Genomic DNA, 16,700 nt, shown 5'->3' with positions numbered 1-16,700 from the left:
TGCGAACTCGATACTTGGCCCGGATTGAGCTTCCAGCCTTAGAGGCATCGGGAATCCTCCTATGCCATAATTCACAAAGACAGGGCAATGATATTTATCATGCCCCTGACTCTTACATTTTAGACACCAAACTTCTTCACGCACCTCTGGACAAGCCACTTTATCCTTCTTCAGACTTTGCAATTCTAGGTAAATTTTCTACAACTCCGTGTGAATCTACTGAACTCCCAAAGAAACATCTTGAATCAATGTCTCATGCAATCTCATTGGAATATCCAGGGCTTTCGCCTGGGTCCCAATCTTTTTCTGTGATAAAAAAACCATTAGGGGAGGCAAGAGTGAAGCCACAAACCATTCATGGTGTTGTCCATTCGTAAGATTCATGTTAGCTTCACGGATCTTGCATTTTAATCTCTGATCCAACTCCTACGGTGTTTTTCCAGGCTTCATCATGATTTCCATGAATCTAATAATTGGTTGCACTTCAAACTTGGGCCTACTGAATTCCTTATTAAGCACAGTCTGAATGTCTGCCAACACGACCATTGGGTTATCATTATAGTATTTAATTTACCACGTTAGCACACAATCTTGCAAGGTAGTAACCAACATTGTGTTATTCATCTCATCATCTGTAATATTCTGGTTTGTCCATACAACCTCCACAACAAACCAAAACTGGTTCAGGTCCTCATTCCCCAAGCCCTTGAAAATGGTCAACTTCACTGCATTTTCCATATTCAATGGTGGCAGAGGTGGTGGTGGTGTGTGCGAAGGTGTATGTAGTGGAGGTGAAGATGGAGGTGGTGTGGGCGGATGAGGTATTCGCGGGAACCCTTGCCTTATTAACTGGACAACGCTCCATGGTGAAGCTTGTGATTCTCCTTCGTCGTCACTTAGAGGAGGCTCAATCAGCGAGCTATATTCAGGGTTTGTTGTCCTTCTATCCTTAAATAACTTTCCACTTCGTGTAGTTCCAAACATCGAGGTAATTGCATAACCCGCTTTTCACACAAGATCATTTTAATCCAAGTATTCAAAGATTTTAAATACTTACCTCGCGGTTCCCTGAAGAAGCATTGCTTTGCTTCACTGTAGCTGACTGAGGTATTGACTGTGAATTCTATTATAAATCCTCTGAGGACGTGATCAAGCCAATGATCGACAATGTGCACGATCTTATCTTCAGAGGTTTCCAATCTCCTCACTAGCTTCGGGGTCCACACTATTACACCGTCAAACCTCCACCTTCCCTGGTCCTCTTCCAATTTAACGATCCACTTATATAGCTCAATCTGAAAGGAACATAAGAAAATTTCATGTTTCTCTATGTGTAGATACCTATCCAACCATTCTTCTTTTGTTAATCATGGATTTCTATTTTCTTGCACTGTTGTTCTTTCGTTAATCATGGATTTCTATTTTCTTGCACTACAAATTCGTGGATCTTTCTATCCAACCACTTGTTAATTTCTTTCTTTGTTGGATTCTAGTGATGCGACATCACGCATCTCTTTACGCAAATATTGGTCCCGAGAACAGAACCATTCGTTGGCTTAGTAGGTCCTGACCTAGGTTCAGAGTTAATTTTTCCAAACAAATCCCTACACTACTGGTCCTTCCATTATCAACCCACAAAGCATGGACTAAAGTCTCACCGGAAGCAGTATTGGGGGGATGTTGGAACTAAGTTTCTGCACCCAGAGATTAGTGTAATGTCATTTTGAGCCCTAAACCTACCTTTGCACGGATCGATGAGCCTCTAAGGCATACCAATATAACTTCCTTTAACCAACCACTAGACCTTCGCGAAGGACTATGACTGTCTTTCGCGCACCCTAAACCAGTGAATCAACTAGTTACACACCTCTGTCATTACACCTAGTTATGTATTTCCCCAAATCGGCTTAAGTGTTTGATAACACTAACAAGCATCAAGATATTCTTCGCATAAACAGTTATTATTACTTGTGTTAATATGACAATGTAGATCATGTAAAATTGCACATCAATACAATATTGATTCATAAACCTGTTATTCATCATAACATAATAGCGCATTCACTCATAACATAAATAAATAGACAAATGATAAGAATAGCTGGAATAATCTCTTTATTAATGCTTATGTTCTTCGTATAGACTCAAGACTTCCCTGCGCATTCAGCTGCAGGGGTCCGCGCACTCAGCTTCAAACTCTACTCTAGGTCTCTGTGCACATAACTGCAAGCCTCTCCTCTACTCTAATACTTCTTCGCTCTTACTTCTAATGACCCATTACATTCATCTTCATCCTTAGTCATCATGCCTTAGACTCTCTAAGACTCTCCTTTTTATACAATCCCATGGTTCGCGGACCATGGTTAGGTCTATACAAGCCGACACAACATACATAATAGAAGCGTAAAACCATTTATGACATTTTACCATCTACACACTCCACAACCACATTTTGTGGAGAATTTACACTTTTTACAATAAAAGTCAGGCTTTTTGCCGCAAAACTTGGGCTTTTGTCCCAAAATTGGCCCTAGGGAACCCTGTCCCAGCATGATGTATGGTGTACGAATGTGTCTTGGAACTTTCGCTTAATTCAAAAGCCTGATAATATGCCAACACATTTTCACACATGTATTGTAATTATTTGTAAGACCGGTTTTGGAACACTTGTAATGGATGTTGGCTTAACCTGTGTTAAAAAAGTTGAACTATTTCAGTTTCCTTAATACATATGTTTATGAAGATGTGTTGTATAAGTTGTTAACACTATCCTGCTTGTGTGGGCTACCTCAGTAGATATCAGACAGAACCTTTCCCATAAATTTGCTATAACGATCGTTGCACTCGCCCGAACTACTCCGTTGAGTGTTGTATGTGTTGTTCCTTCTTGTGTGTGTGACTGACATATCCGTGTGGACTTCTCTGTCGAAAGTTGCGCATGTCCTATCATGTTGTGTGTCTCTGACAGAGTTGGGACTCTTCCCGTTCGACTGGAGACTCACTTCCACACTCTCTCTCTCTCCAATGAAACAACATTGACACACATAACACTAGCAGTTACCAGGAACGCGAACCTCAAAGACAAAGTGTACCGCTCTCATGTGCTAACAAGCAAGAGTTAGGGCAAGAATTGGAGATAATGGCAACCAGACCATCATACTGGATGGGACTCCTACACCAAACGGTGTGAGGTCTAGTTGGGACATCATACTGGGGAGATCCCCTAAATGTTGGTGGTTCCAATACCGTCAATAGGTTCATTCCTTTCTCTATGTAACCTCTACAGCCTATGATTTCTGGTCTCCATGTCCACCACAACATCCCCCATAATGATGATGCTTACTTTTTGACTTCACTTTCAACTATTTGTGCATGTCAGAGGGATCCTTACCATTAGCATAGTACTTAGCCTCGCTATCATTGATTTTATAGTTCATTGTATGTATATACAAATCGAATGCTACTTTGTTGCTATCGCAGACATGGAGAGAAACATACTCATCCCCAAGAACCACATGCATAACCTTCTGGGTTGTCGTCATCAGCTTTGTTGTGAGGCCTAGTTTCCGATGCCTCCATAACATGGCCAAAATATATATATATGTCCATGGTATTCGATGGACTTATCATCCATTTTCATGAGAATAGAACCCATAATCTTCTTATTGTAGTCCTTGGCCACATAGAGAAGCTATAACCATGAGATGACATCGTAGAAATAATACTTCATTTTGTAATTCTCTTGCAGGAACATCAGATTACATGTCTGCATGGAAAGCAAGTCTTCCATAGTAGCTTGGTGAATGAAAACCATGGCTGCAACTGACAGTGTTTAAACCCTACAATATAACAGACTGCTTAAACCCTCCTTATTACTTTCCCTTTATTGGCAAGTCTTCCAATTTTTGTGGGTTTTATTCTGAAGTTGTGAATGAGTGGAAACCTTATCAAAATTCTTCTCCTAGAAGTTTGTTTCCCTTTATCCTACGAGTCCCTTGATGCTCACCATGCATCTCTAGATGAGGAAGTAGGGAATATTCATCAATGTGAGGTAGAAATAACATCCAAAGTAAGCACTTTCTTTGATAAATGGCAAGTTCAGTATGTGGAAGGTGAGATCTCAAAGCCAAATCTTGATCTTGTAGATAATGAATAGGGTTTGAGTGAAAGTTTCAAAATGTGCCTTTCATACAAGTAAATCTTCTTTCTCCTCTCCGCTTAGTTTTTCCTTGGATATTTTTGACAAAGATGTTTTTTATCACAAGACATTCAAACTCTAAAATACAAGGTTAACCTCTTCATTTGAATTTATATTTGTGTCAGGAGCTGGGATAACAAGTATCCATCTTCAATGGTAACTGTTGCGAGGGTAATTTCCCCCGACAATGAGCAATTTCCATCCATTTCCCTGCAATGTCTTTGATACATCATGTACATCCTTTGTTTCCATGGAAGGCAACCCTAATGATATGGAGAAATCTACATGAACCTTTTTGTTAACTCTTGTTGACAATGCACTTCTTGATAGGAGAGGAATTGATTTCCATTTCTTAATATAGGCAATCACCCCACGTTCTATATTCTTGACAGCTCCCCACATTCCTTGGCAGACTCCAATCTTTGCAATCTCCCATGGGATTCCCATGTCTTTGTGATGAAATAGGATCACCTCACAGGCAGACAATTGTCCATCTCCTTTCCTTGATTCCACTATCAAAATATAAAGGAAAATTTAAACAACAAAATATGTAAGTACAGGGATTTGACAATTAAAGACTATAAACAAAATTTGTTGTAGAAAAATCACCAAAGAATGCAATAGAAAATACCTTCTCGAATGCACCAGCTGGAATAGTATAGGTCAACACATTTTGGTTTGTTGTGTCTTGGGAGTGAAGGATACGATACACCCTGGTAGCATTAACCCCAAAATATAAATCAAACTTTAAAAATCTATTAAATAAAACAAAATGTTTAGAAAATAAGAGATGGATTTCATTTCACTAATGTTAACAGAGAATTAGTCACATAAAAACACCTTGAAACCACTCTAATATCATTATGTTCTCACACAGATGCTTCCTTTATGAAGAAGCACATTGATCAAATTTCTCCTTTATGAAGAAGCTTCGTACAAATAATCTTCTTTCTCCTCTTCGCTTAGTTTTTCCTTGGATATTTTTGATAGAGATGTTTTCAATCACAAGACATTAAAACTCCAAGATACAAGGTTAACCTCTTGATTTGAATTTATATTTGTGTTAGGAGCTGGGATAACAAGTATCCATATTCAATGGTAACCGTTGCAAGGGTAATTTCCCCGATAATGAGCAATTTCCGTCCATTTCCCTGAAATGTATGTGGTACATGATGTACTTCCTTTGTTTCCGTGGAAGGCAACCCTAATGATCTGGAGAAATCTGAAAGCAGCTTTGTGTTAATTCTCACCATTAATACACTTCTTGATAGTCGAGGACTTAATTCCGATTCTTTAATATAGGCATTCACCCCACATTTTATATTCTTGACAGCTCCTCACATCCCTTGGCGGACTCCAATCTTTTCAATCTCCCACGAGATTCCCATGTCTTCATGATGAAATAGGATCAGCTGCAAGAAAAAAATTGTCCATCTCCTTTCCTTCATTCCAATATCAAAATATAAAGGAAAATATAAACAAAAAAATATATATATAAGTACATGTACCTTAAAATTAAAGACTATAAACAAAATTTGTTTCAGAAAATTCACCGAAGAATCCAATAGAAAATACCTTCTCGAATGCAACAGATGGAATAGTATAGGTCAACACGTCTTGGTTTGTTGTGTCTTGGGAGTGAAGGATATGGTACACCTGGCAGCATTAACCCCAAAATATAAATCAAACTTTAAAAATCTATTAAATAAATAAAATAAAAATGAAAATAAGAGATCGATTTCATTTCACTAATGTTAACATAGAATTAGTCAGATAAAAACACCTTGAAACCACTCTAATATCATTTTGTTCTCACACAGATGCTTCCTTTATGAAGAAGCACATTGACCAAATTGTTCATGAATAGTATTAATCATAAGTTCAATCCTGAAATACTCACTCTCACAATCAACTTTCTATAGACCCGAATGCATCTAGCGAGATATACACACAAAGCTCAGTATTATGTTCCTTATATCTCATTAAAATCAAAATGCATGAAAACAGATAATTTGCAGCAAGCACCAAGTAGTTTCACAAGATGCCATGTGGTTGTAAAGCCCACACTTCTATTTCAATTGAAGACCAAGTCATTCAAAATGTACAATAGTTTTGATCTCAGCATGCTTAGCAAGAATATTTGTAGTTTCTCAGAATTGTTATCTTTAACATATTCCAGATGCAAAAATGAAAACATTTCCAACTAAATAGAGAAGGTGCTATTCCAATTGAAGATCAAGAAAAAATATCGTTTAATAAGAATCACATTGATCCAAAAAGTAGAGGATATAAATAATGATGAACAGGAATTGGTTCAGAATCTCAAATTGCAACTACAATAGAGACCAAATAGAAATATTTTCCCTAATGTTTCTTGTATTTGTTTAGGAACCAAGGAATGTGGGGAGTTGTCAAGAATATAGAACGTGGGGTGCCTATATTAAGGAACATAAATCAACTCCTCCTTTGTGAAGGATTGCAATAATGGCAAGATTAACAGAAATGTGCCTACATATTTCTTTAGATCATAAGGGTTGCCTTCCACGGAAATAGAGGATGTACATGATGTATCAAAGACATTGTAGGGAAATGGATGAAAATTTCTCATTCTCGGCAGAAATTACCCTCACAATAGTTACCATTGAAGATGGATACCTGTTATCCCAGCTCCTGACACAAATATAAATTCAAATGAAGAGGTTAACTCTGTATTTTAGAGTTTGAATGTCTTATGGGTCATTGCCCACGATTTCCACTCTACTGCACCGTTGCCAAAACTAGACTTCTGGTCCCTCCTCTAGCTGCTGAATAGTCTGCCATGGCTACAAAACTGAAGTCGTGGGTGCACGTTCATGTGAATGAGGAAATACAGAGAATGATGAAAACCACAACCTCAGAAACCCTACCTGCATAAAATAAAATCAACAACCAAATAATGGCATTAAAAAAAACATGGAATGCAGAGAGAAAATGGTAAGGAGGAAAGATAATTCAATTTCAATTGAAGATTACCTCCCAGTCTGCTCGAACAGGCCTGAAATCATACATGGTAGGAATGGCGAGCTCCTCAATCATTTGAGGAAGTGATAAACCAAGCAGGGTAGGGGGATCCTTGGCCTAAGGCCAAAACCTTGATGTTGCAGAGCATAGCGTTGACATACAACCAACTAAATGTGAGAACCCTGTATGACATTGAATTTTTTATCATAAAATTGATCATCAAAATAAATGTATGGTGATTATAACAAGATTCATTATAGTATAACAGTGGATTTGAAAAGGGTAACAATCTAGACATCCATTCCACCATGAAAATTGTGTGGAAACACTGCATGAAAAACAGAACAACAATCTCTTCAAACCCAACGCCCTCAAAATCTCTTCAAAGCGGCCATCCTGAAAACCCTAAATCATACCTAATTCCACTCACTTTCTGCTAATGGAACCAATTTCATCCCAAATCCTCCAAATTCAAGAACAGTTTGAAACCCCTTGGCGATTTCAATGCCAATAAAATGAAGTTAACCTGTTGATATCATGCGTGCGTGCAATAACCAGATTCATGGAAAATCCTTCGATGGTGAGGCGGTCTAGTTTACAACAACCTCTGAAGTCGACATTAACATCGCTAGTGAATCTCGAAGACACATGATGGACGGATGTAGTCAATATTTACTACCACGTGGCAATTTATAATTCGGAATAACATGATTAAAATGAAGGCTTTCTATTGGGTAGGGTGAACAGGGTTTGCCCACCCCAAGCACGCAGTGAAAGACGCCTATCAATGTAAAAATAGTAATAAAATAAAAATTTACTGTAAATTATATTTTTTTATTTTATCAATGCCTTGTAATAAGATTAAAATGTAAAAAAAAATCCCTACGTTGGTCGGGAAGGGATGAAGACCCAAGAATTATGCGAGGGGTTTGCCTCCATATAGACATTTAGTGCTTTAAGTAGGTGAGGGAATTTTTAGTTTAAGTAATTTTACGGTATCACCATTTTTTCATAAACTAATTAGCTATAAATAGTAATGGAATTTATTAAAATTATTATGAAATTGAAATTTAAAATATTTATAAGTATAGATAATAGATCATAAAGAATATGTGATTTTCCATATTGATTATTTATAATATATACAAATATATTATGATATAATTTTTCTTATGTATTTGAGAGCATATTTCTTCTCATATATTAAAATATTAATATTTTTAAACAAAACATTTCACTCATAATATTTATTTTTCAATAAAATAGTAAATTTTATTTTATTTTATTTATTTATTTATTTCCAATCAAAATCGTTGATTAGCTTGTCAAAAGATATATATCATGTCTAATTCTTTCCAGCTAGTCCAGCTAGTGTTGGCATTATGGTACATGTGTTGTCCTTGATGGCAACCCACATACAAGTCAGTTCACGAAATGTAAAGGGCAATTCACATTGTAACAGGTCTATTCAGAGGTGACATACTAATGGTACAAAAGCACAGGATGATGAGACAAAGGATTACATGTCAGAATCAAGAAATTGAGGAAGGAGAATGTTTTAAGTTGTATACGATGTTTAATTTAGTCTAGGTAGTGTATACACATAGGTCAACAAAATAAAAGGTGTATATGTATGCACACAGTTTCACATAAGGAAAAGTGCGTATGGGATCGAAAATTAAGGTTAAAGAATACCAATGGTCCATACCATGGTATTAGCCCAATATATTAAGTGGAATAACGGTTTCTTAATCTTATCTGAGAATACCATAGGTTCTAAGTGTTGTTTTGGTGCATGGTATTGACAAACGCTCTAAGTATATAAGGAGGAGAAGATCAAAGGGCTAAGTGTGCAAGTGAAATGGTTTTTCATGAATACTTCTATTTGAAGTATATTTTGTGTTTGAAGGGTTATGGTTATGATATAGGTATGAAACACCTTGTGCACCCTTGGATACAATGTTGGATCAGGATCATGAGACTCGAAATGAATTATCATTGTATGATATGATAATGGATAGGCTACATCTAAGTGATAATGCATGTTTTATCATTTAAATGCTATGACCTTGGTATATTTGAAGTCTTGGAAAGCTGCGAAGTTAGAAGTCATTATTTGCAGATCTATATGTAAGGACTCTGGACACCACATATCTCCACAATGGTATGATATTGTCCACTTTGGGCCTAAGCCCTCATGGATTTGCTTTTGGACTTACCCCAAAAGGCCTCATACCAATAGAGATATTTGTCCATCCTTATATACTCATGATCCTCCCCACTTCTAGTCAATGTGGGACTTTGGTAGTATACCCAACAATCCTCCCCTCAAACAAAGGACCATCGAGCCTCCCCTCAAACGATTATCCATCCGTCCACTCTCTACCAACCAGGATTCTCCGCTCCCATGCGTTGGAAGCACACGCCTTACATGGAAGCACCACCTGCCTCAAGAGCTTGCTCTTCCCAGGTCAACTCCTCTTCACAGTGTTGGGACCAGGACACGTCCATGAAGAATCCGGAGCACACCGCCTGTCTAACGGAGCTCATCCACGGATCCCATCATGATATTACCAGGGCCCACCACCTTCGTTCGGCATTCCGAGAATTCATCCACTTGGCTAACCTCGGGGCATGGCTCTGATACCACTTGTAAGGACTCTGGACACCACATATCTCCACAATGGTATGATATTGTCCACTTTGGGCCTAAGCCCTCATGGATTTGGTTTTTGACTTACCCCAAAAGGCCTCATACCAATGCAGATATTTGTCCATCCTTATATACCCATGATCCTCCCCACTTCTAGTCAATGTGGGACTTTGGTGGTATACCCAACACTATACGAAGGTTTGCCTTGGTGAAGGTGTGTATACAAGTGGTTTTGACACTTCCAAGTAGTGTGTGGAAAGAAAGGGCTTGTTTTTCAGAAATGATTGATATAACTGATCAATGCTTCTGTTTTACTACTGTTTGTCAATGATGTCCTCATTAGATCTGAACTAAAACTGATTATATAAGGAGATTGAGTCTGACTGACTGATTGATTGAGTAAGAAGGGTGATCATTGCTTCTATCTATTTAGAACTCTATAATATGATAGTAGATCTTCATAATGTCCTTGGGCAGTATATCTTTTTGGTTCAAAAGTTTTATGATTCAGTATCTTTAGAGGTACACAAGTTGGGTTATAGAAAGTAGTGTATACACGCAGATTGTGTTCACTGAAGTAGTGTATACATTTTGAGATATGATTTTGAGGTTGCAGTTAGTTCTGGTTATTGACACATCGTTCCAAATTTAGCTCTGTGTTCTAGTGGCAGTGATATCCCTATTCAGATTGATCGATTGTGTTTTACTTCAAAGTTGATGGGTTTCAGTGATTGGTTGATGCAGTTGTATTTGATGGTTTTTTTATAGTTGTGGTAATTGATTTTGATCTTCAATGTTACTGATGGGTCCAATATGAAAATTTGATGAAACATGGCCTACTTATTGTGTTGATGTGTACTAGGTGTATCCAGTCTGAAAATTTATGAAACTTGGTCCCTGGAGAAAGAGTGAAGGTGGTAGCCTTCTATAGGCCGGTGCCTACATACTAGTAAACATATCATCCAATACAAGAGCTAGAGTGTTATATCTCCCTTCTAGTAGAAGATGGTGAACGAGTGAAACTTGTAGCCTTCTGTAGGCCAAGGCCTATGCACTAGCAAACACATCAGTCAGTACAAGAGCTAGTAGGTTGGAGTTCCCTTCTAGTAGAAGCTAGAAAATGAGTGAAGGTTGTAGCATTTCTTAGGTAGCTGCCTCCATACTGGAAAAAGTCTACACTAGTACAAAAGTTGTAAACACTTTTCATAGTAAGAAGATTGAAGAATGAGATGACAACAGTGGTGGTTTTTTCCCACATTGGGTTTCCACCTGAAAAATCCTAGTGTTCATGTCTGTAGCTTATGCGTGTTGGTTTATTATATTCTTACCACATATGTTTATTGCTTAGTAAATGAATTAAACTCTCATTTAAGTTCAACAAACAATGAATTAGTTGTTTTACAAGTTTATTATCTATACGCTGGTTTCATTCATTATAGTCGTCAACATACACTGTTTGGTTTCTGTAAAGTCACGTATACAATTTGAAAAAGAAAAATTATTATTGTGAAAGTTTAAATATTGATTCCCCTGCCCCTCTTAGTATTTTTCCCAACAACTGGTATTAGAGTAGGTCCTTCAGAAGAAGCTTGATCGCTTAAAGGAAAATATCTCAAGATGAGCAATCAAGAAGGAATGCGATCTATTAGACCACCAATTTTCAATGGAAATAACTTAGCATATTGGAAGATAATAACCAAAGCCTATCTTTAGTCACTTGGAGCTAATGTTTTGGCAATTCTGGAAGGAGGATACCAATATCCAGCAGTAGTCCACACAGATCTAGTAGAAAAGAAATCATATGAAACCAATGCCAAAGCTGTCAATACATTATTGGGAGGTCTATCAGAATCAGAATTAGTCAAAGTCATGCATCTCAACACAATCAAAGAAATATGGGACAAAATAATTCAGAGCTATGAAGGAGACTCCCAGGTAAAATGTGTTAAGCTAAAAACTCTTAGAATTCAATATGAAACTCTCGAGATGCATAGTGATGAAAGTATTGCTAGTTACTTTTTATATGTAGATGATATTGTAAATCGCATGAAGAATTCATGGGGCTTCACTTAATGAACCTCTGACATATCACGTGCGATCATGGAATATTAAACAATACCCTTAGTTTGAGTACATATTGGAAAATACCTCTAAAAATCACATTATTTTACCCCCTACCAATATAAACCCAATACACCTTACCAATTTAAAAAGCCCCTACTTTCACTAAATATTGTAGGTATCCATATTCTCATTAACATGTTTTATACCCCTTTATATTTTTTCATTAGCTTTAAGCTCCATTTTTTATTCCTATCAATATACAAACCCTTTACCCTCTATATATCCCCAAATATATTAAGTCACTTTTTCCTCATTGTATATCCCCCAATATCAACCCACATGCTATGGTATTTCTCCCACGGTGAGGCCCCCTAGGAAGAATCTGGGTGAAGAAATAAAACCTATAGTAGCGAAGATTTGAAGATCTCTATCTTCCAAATTTCAGTCAAAAGTATATACCATTGAAGAGAAACAGGGTCTACAGTCTGTTACTGTTGTTCAACTTCATGGAATTTGAATTGCCTTGAAAATGAGGAAAGGAGGTGGACATCATAAATCAGAGAAGTCATTTTCAAAGCCTCTGCAAAGGGAAAAGAAAAGGAAGATCTCAAGGAATAAGGATATATATCAGAAGAAGATGAGGTAAACTTTGTGAAGAATCTTCAACTGGGTACTAGAAGATTAAAAGGTAAGCTTCCATTCAAATGTTTTGCTTGTGGTAGAGTTAGTCATTATGTTGATAAATGTCCTCATAAAGATAACCATGACAAAGGAAAGGATTATGTAAAAGGTAATAGGAAACAATTTGTTAATAGAAGAAGTTATTGTACTCATGAAGATAGTGATGGCATGTCTAATAGTGATGAAGATGAATCTGAGAAAGATATTAAGATAGTCATGCCTTATGAAAATGATAAGTTCATGGTTGCCTTAGAAGAAGAAGATTTTCTTGAAGAAATCACTCAACTCAAAATCTTCTTAGAAGGAAAGAATATAGTCATAGACACTTTGACACATCAACTCACGGAAAGAGAAAAGCCCAATGAAAAACTAGAGTGCGAAGTAGTGGGTCTCAGAAAGTAACTTGAGAAGGAAAAATCTCTAAATATTAGATTTTCTAAAGGATTAGAAACCTTTGATGAAATCATCAAGGTTTAAAATTATCCTCTTATAAAGACTAGTCTTGGATACACTAGAGAAACATCCCAACTAGAAAAGTCTTCAGCCATCACCACAAGCTATATTGATGCAACAAAAAACCAGTTAACAATGCATCAATCCTCAGCAAAAGCCTAAAGGTACTACCCGGGTAAATCATGCTCATTTTACTCCAAGGGTTAACATCAATAGAAGAACTAACAAAAAAGTGAACAATACCAAAATATTTTATGATCACATAAATTTCTTATTTAACGGACGATTCCTTTCATGCCATAACTTCAGTCATAAGGTTGCTCAACGTGTTTCTTATAAAACTATCATGACTAGAGAAGAAAGAAAATAAAAGAGCATGATAGCAATCAAGAACAGGTATTATAACAACTTTTGACCAGTTGAAGAAGAAATTGAATTCTCATTATGCAATAACTTTGGTCATGAAGAATCTAAATGCAGGAGAAAATTTTGGCCAACATATCAGAAGGAGAAAACATTACCAAAATTCAATGTATGGAAAAAGAAGGAATTACAGGCAGAAATATGCGGCATAGCTCTACTTGTAGAAGGATGAGAAAAGTAGTGGTATATTGATAGCGAATGCTCAAAACACATGACAGGTGATAAAGATAAACTCATCTCATACAATGCTTTAGAAAAGGAAAAGAATGTCTCTTTTGGAAATGACACACTAGCTGTCATTAAGGGTAAAGGTTTTGTTTATCTAAAAGAAAAGGTTAAAGCTGGAAATGTTATGTATGTTGATGGTTTGAAACATAATTGATTGAGTGTTAATCAAATTTGTGATCAAGAAAATGATGTTGTGTTTCGATCAAAAGAATGTGTGGTTCGTGAGCTTGACAGGGGAAATACCATAATCAAAGGTACAAGAAGTCCAGGAAATCTATATATACTAAAAGGAGGTCAAGAACAATGTCATCTAAGAAAAATAGAAGAGAACTAGTTATGGCATAGAAGATTGGGGCATCTAAGATTTTCTCAGATAAGAAAATCATGCAGGCTCAAGGTTGTTCGTGATCTTCCAGATATCATCATCCTAGAAAATACCATCTTCAAACCATGTCAATTCGGTAAGCAAACGAGAGTTGAATTCAATGCCAAAGAAGGATCAGCAAGTAAACCTCTTGTACTCATTCATACTGATTTGTGTGGATCAACAAGGAAAAAGTCACCTCGTGGAGAAGAATACTACATTTTATTCATTGCTGACTTTTCTAGAATGTGTTGGATTGGTTTACTAAAACATAAAGATGAAGAATTTGAAAATTTTAAAGTCTTCAAAGCTTTAGCTAAAAATGAATTAGATCTAAAAATCAAATGTCTCAGATCTTATCAGGGAGGAGAATTCATATCATATGAATTTCTTGAATTTTGAGAACAACATGGAATAAAGAGATAGTTCTCTATTGCCATGACTCCTCGACAAAATGGCGTGGTGGAAAGAACGAATATAACAATTCAACAAATGGCTCAAGCTATGCTTGATGAGTCTAGAGCTTCTGACACCTTCTGGGGTGAAGCTACAGATAATGCGGTAAATATTATCAACAAAGCTCATGTATGTGTAAACAGCGATCAAACTCCATATGAACTTTGGTATGGTAAGCTTCCCACTATAAAACACTTTAGAGTTTTTGGAAGCAAATGTTTCATGAAAAAGACTAATGAAAACCTTGGTGAGTTTCAACCTAGAGTAGATGAAGGAATATTTCTTGGTTATTCATATGGAAGTAAAGGATAAAAATGTTATAAAAAGAGACTTCAAAAAATTGTTTAATGCATTAATGTTGTGATCGATGAAGCATGCAGAAATCCGAAATAGGTGACATCAGCAAAAGAAGATGATAATAATGAAGACAGTGAATTCTTTCCCGTATCAAATTGAAATGATATAGAGGAAGAAACCAATGAAGCATCTGAATAAGATACATCTGATAGGGAAAAGGATCCATCCAGGTATGTTCAAAAGAATGATCTAAAATCTCAAGTTCTAGGAGAAAAATGGTCTAGAGTACAAAAAAGAAGGACTCTTATAGGATCTTCTAGTTATCTATCCTTATTATACTCCATAGAACCACAAAATGTAAATGAAGCTAGAAAAGATGAATGTTGGGTTAATGCCATGGATGAATAACTTGACCAAATTGAAAAGAATGATACTTGGGAATTAGTTCCTAGACCTCATGATAAAAATGTTATAAGAACAAAATCAATATTCAAGAATAAGTTGAATGAAAATGGAGAGGTAATTAGGAATAAAGAAAGGCTTGTTTGTAAAGGGTATGCACAACACGAAAGTATAAACTTTGAAGAAACTTTTGCACCTATAGCTAGAATTGAATTCATAAGAATGTTTCCTTCTCTTTCAAGTTATTGAAAATTCAAAGTTTATTAAATGGATGTAAAATTTGCATTTCTTAATGGAGATTTAGAAGAAGAAGTATACGTTGAATAACCGGAATGATTAATTCTGTGAAATGATGCAAAGCTTGTATGAAAACTAAAGAAGGATTTATATTGATTGAAACAAGCTCCGAGGGCATGGTATTATTGTCTCCAAAAGTATCTTCAACAACAAGGCTTCAAAAAAGGATTGGTAGACAACAACTTATATACAAAAAATTATAATGAGAAACTGCTAGTTATTGTTTTTTATGTTGATGATATCATATTTGGCAGTAATGAAGAATCTATGAGTCAAAAATTTGCTTCTATTATGCAGCAATAATTTGAAATGTCGTCACTTGGAGAAGTAACCTATTTTATTTGCCTACAAGTGCAACAAACAAAAGATGACATCTTTCACTCACAAACTAAATATCTCAAGCAGATTCTGAAAAATGACGGAATGAAATATTCCAAACCAGCATGTACTCCAATGACAATAGGATGTAGTCTCAGTTCTAATGATGATTCTCCTACAGTGAATCAACCAGAGCATAGATCTATGATTGGAAGTTTACTTTATCTAACAGGTACTAGACTAGATATCATGCATGCAGTAGGAATTGTTGGAAGATTCCAAGCCAATCTGAAGGAATCACATCTTCAGGCAATAAAAAGAATATTCAAATATCTCCAAGTAAATAAATACTTTGGTCTATGGTATTCTAAAGATACAGATCTCACTCTTCATGCATATACAAATGTAGAAGTAATGTTGATGACAAAAAAAGCACTAGTGGAGGTGCATTTTATATGGGATTACAATTAGTATCCTGGTTCAAAAAGAAACAAAGGTCGATCGCCGTATCTACAATGGAAGTAGAATATGTGGTTGTTGCATCTTGCTTCACACAACTACTCTGGATGATGCAAACATTACAAGATATTCAAATAAAATATTCTCCACCCATCTCCATATTATGTGATAATACAAGTGCAATTGGTTTTTTGCAAAATCATGTTATGCACTCCAAGACTAAGAACATGCCCATTCAATAACACTTTCTACAAGAACAAGTGCTTGATCAAAAAGATAAATTAGAGTATGTTCCCTCCAAAGATCAGGTTTCTGATATATCTACCAAATCTCTTCCCAGAGAAGCATTAAAAAATTTTAGACAAAAACTGGGAGTTGTTTCTGCCTCATCTTGCTGTTAAAATCAG

General features: G+C 36.2%; 1 pseudogene; it reads right to left on the bottom strand.

Moving 5' to 3' along the window:
- Positions 1–3,287: 3,287 nt before the first annotated feature.
- LOC149265552 (N-terminal acetyltransferase A complex catalytic subunit NAA10 pseudogene) lies at positions 3,288–3,814 on the bottom strand (annotated as a pseudogene).
- Positions 3,815–16,700: the final 12,886 nt, after the last annotated feature.

The sequence above is a fragment of the Pinus tabuliformis genome, chromosome 6, assembly GCF_031772625.1.
Source record: "Pinus tabuliformis cultivar Carrire ecotype Pingquan chromosome 6, CPIR1, whole genome shotgun sequence".
In the NCBI taxonomy this organism is placed as follows: Eukaryota; Viridiplantae; Streptophyta; class Pinopsida; order Pinales; family Pinaceae; genus Pinus; species Pinus tabuliformis.
The sequence above is the reverse complement of the archived record's forward strand: the minus strand, read 5'-3'. Positions and strand labels throughout refer to the sequence as shown.